Here is a 4,100-nt window from a genome sequence, read left to right as displayed (position 1 = left end):
TTCGACGTTTGTAAAATATCATCATAATTAATATCCTATGAAAAACTCCTAGCTCTCCGTACAGGGGGCAGGTTATTACTGATGGGTGGACCAATCTACCTGAGTGTAGAACCAGTCGCTGTTATTTTTAAATAAATCACGAAAAGTCTCTATGATCAAAACGATGTTATAGGAGAAAAGAGTGGTGGGTAGAAGGAGTGGTCGTGTGGTAGACGACGATAGCGTGATGGCTTTGTTATGGCCGACGGTAATTTTATGATCGCGCGGTGGCGTAGTGTTCTGGCTTCGACTATGAATGCTGCTATTGGTTGAATTGAAGAGTTTAATGTGGGGAGTGAAAATACCTAGTTAAAAATTGAGTGGAAATGTGGAAATGCCCAGTCAGAATTCTTATAAATAGGAAGCCTGCATTGTAATTTGTAATTGTAAATGGATATATTTCAGAATGCACAAAATGCCACAGAAAATGAAGGGTGACACTTTATAATCAGATAGGAATTTTACATTCCGTAGAATTATGCACCAGGTAGTTCAACACGTAATAAATGAAAATATTCCAATTTAAAATGGAGTAAGAATGCGTCAAGTTTTCGAAGGCTTCACTTTCTTGTCACGGACCGTAAACATTACAATAAATAGTGAAGTAGTAATGAACTAAGACTTAGAACGTGTCCTGGTTTTTTGACTCGCTGAGTACATTCTAATCTATAGTGGTGTAAGAATGGGTCCTGATTGTCAAGAATTTACTGTTTTAAAATCCACAGAACACATTCTAATTTAGATTGGGAAAAGAATGGGTCAAGTTTGCGAAGGTTTGGCGACATTGTCTTCCATATAACATCGTTTAATTTAGAGTAGGATAAGTATCGACCAAGAATGCGAAGGCTTCGCCGTCTTGGTACCAAATAAGGACATCATAATTTAGAATGGGGTAAAAATGGGTACAGATTAAAACAGTATTAAAAATTTATGTTTCTTTTCAAATTTTTGTATTATTTTATCTAAAATTTCACTATTTAGGCAAAAGTGGTTGTATATTAACTTTTAGATTAAAATGAATAGTTTTTGGTCTGAAATTCAACTGTTTTGGTTGAAAATGAACGTCATTGTAGAAAATACAATGGTTTTGTAGAATTTTACTTTCTTTGCTAAAAATTTAACTAGTGTGTTGTAAGTATTTTTTTCGTAGTTGAAAATTTAACTAGTTTCTTTGAAAATTTTGTTCTTTCTGAAAATCGATTTACTTGGATCACCTATTTGACTATTTTGTTGAGAATGAATGTTTTCAGTTGAAATATACAAAATGAATTGAGTATTGACAATTTCGAATCCCTTGTGTGAAGTATTTTAATTAGACAAAAAACAGTTTTCTATACATGATTCCAAAACTAAAAAAGCTTCCGTTCTGTTTCATTGTAGAAAATGGTTCCATTGTCAAACTGTATTTCGAAAATTGAAATTCGAAACTTCATTCCTGAATACTTAAATACTTCCGCTTCCGGAAAATACTTGCATCTCTTTTTTGCACCTGGTGCATTAATTAAGAAATAACTATTCTTTTCTTAATTGATTATGTTTGCAATCCATTAACATAAGGAACTTCAGGTTGCTCAAGCATAGAGTGACAAATTAAAAGACTTTAATTAGCGTTTACTTTTTATTTTTAATTGAACGAGTTTCTAAAGGTAAAATGAGAATAGGCGTGCATGGGAATAAACACCACTTGATTAAATCAATTGTTTAATGCTAAGTAAATTTTCTGATTGCGTCACCAAGCCCTAAAAATGTGGCTTGTCGGATCGATAATCCAGAAGATAAGAAGTATAAGTATTTTGGATGAGTGTATATGCCTCCTTGCTTCTGCCTTATTTAAGAGTTAGGCGCACGCGAATATATACTGTCTCGAATTCGATATGCGTGTGCGCGTAGTAGGCCTGTATGCGTGCTCACGCATTACACCCGTAATCTAAACGTCGCAGGAGTGGGAGCTCCTTTCACAATCGTATATTTGGAGTTTCTGATTTCTGAGCTTCTCGTATCTTTGGATTTCCGGTGTACTTATTAAAGTAGGACTTCAAGTAAGCAGTAATATAGCTTTTAATACCTTTCTCAATATCCTTACAGTCGTGCCTCAATTTTGTTACAGTCAGTTCATAATATACCAATTTGCCTTTAAAAAATGTAGTCCTTTTATTGCTTGCAGAATTAAGTTTACAGTTCGACTGTTTACCGAATGGTGATCCAATTCCAAGGATTCCTCGTAGTGAACCTTCTTCTTCTCCTGAAAGACATTCTCCAGAAAGAGCTCTCATTCCTACCGAGCCTTCTCGTCTTGCCAGATCCACCTCTCCTCTTCCCAGACATTTTCCTTCATTTATACGTGGATTTCCACTCAAAGGATACAGACTTGTAAGGCTTATTCCTTATAACTTTCCGCAACGAGTATTCGAAATTCGGAAATATACTTTTCCTCAGGATAAGCCACTTGAATTAAGGGGCGCATATAATACATATGTGCCTACGCCAATCGAAGAGCGATTTGTTTTATCAACATCCGCTGGGGACGCCTTAGCGTTATTTGAGCGTAATAATACAATTCTCCGTGGAATATATATTCGTGTTGATGGCATTAGAACACGGGCGAAAATCAATATAAATAGTGGTGCCATTGACGTATTAAACCGAGAAGAATCGGACGCAACTCCCATAGGCAACCATAATAAAATTGGTCAGAATTTTAGAATATTATATGTGAACGAAATAAGGGGTGAAAAAATATAAAAATAAATAGCTTTCGAACCAAAGTCCTACAAATAACTGGCAATTGCAATAAAACGTCAATATATCACTATTATCAAGGGTTTTATCAATATCCCAGACCCTCTTTCCAGGAAACAGTACAAATTCTATTAAAGTATCACGTTCAATTTAAGTTCAGTTTCGGGTACGTTTCTTTGCATCAAGTAATCACGTCTTCCAATTAGAAAAACTTATACTTCAGTCGATGGACTTTAATTTGTTTGAAGGCAATATTTTCTTCATTTTAAGTCACATTTTACTCTACCAACTGCTTAATTTTTGTAAACAAATCTCTTATTGCATTTAATTTTCCAAATTTTCAACTTGCTATTGCGTTTCGTGTGAATATAAGTTGAATTTGAAACAAATGCGATATTATTTTTTGAGGTTATGTTCACATAGCCTTAAAGAAATAATAGGTTCAAAGCATATGAAATAAATATAAAATATAACAATTCTACAAATAAATTTCGCTTGAGCGCTGACATAAAATTATAATTAAAATAAATATAAAGTATAAATAAATTATCTATTTGAAACTACTTATACGGAAGTAAACAAAAAACATATTTAGAGAGTCTTCGTTTAGCAATGTGCGTAAAACGAAACTTTCAAGTTATGCTCATACTTATACTTTTCAAAATAATGATTTTAATATATTTATTTAATCTACATCCACCAAGTAAATTATTCGCTCTTCTCAAATTCAGCGTTAATATTTTTATTCTATATTTTAAAAAAATAAACTTTTATACTCTGATCTTCACCATTATCATTTCTCTAAATTCTAATCATAAGTAGAATAAATTATAATAATCTTTTTGTTACCTAAAAGCCATTACAGAGAATTTCGTTTTTCTTTAATTTTCCTCGTTTCACCATTTGTATAATAAAAAACTGAAATTCTATTCAAAACTGCAATTCAGAATGCCTTGGAGTTGATTCGCGTAAGTTGAAATAAACCAAAATTTATTTGCGACTGGGAAAAAGCCGGAACATTAGAGTTAATTTATATACTAGTCGAAAATTTTTCAAACTCTCATAGTTTGAGTATAGGAATTATTAGAATTGTCAGGAATAACTATTGAAATATTTCAAAGAAATTTTCAACGAGGACTCCAAGTGAGAAGCATTACAACTTTAAATGCTTCCCTTGATTTGCTTACAGTGTTGCATCCTTATTTTGTCACAAGAAGTTCATTATTATTATTATTATTATTACACCATTAAGCCATTTCCCTTTCGGGGTAGGCGTGACTCACTCGGCAGGGGAAAGGAGTAGTGTGTGGAAGAGATAGAGA

The sequence above is a fragment of the Belonocnema kinseyi genome, chromosome 8, assembly GCF_010883055.1.
Source record: "Belonocnema kinseyi isolate 2016_QV_RU_SX_M_011 chromosome 8, B_treatae_v1, whole genome shotgun sequence".
Classification (NCBI taxonomy): Eukaryota; Metazoa; Arthropoda; class Insecta; order Hymenoptera; family Cynipidae; genus Belonocnema; species Belonocnema kinseyi.
Note: the sequence above shows the minus strand (reverse complement) of the source record.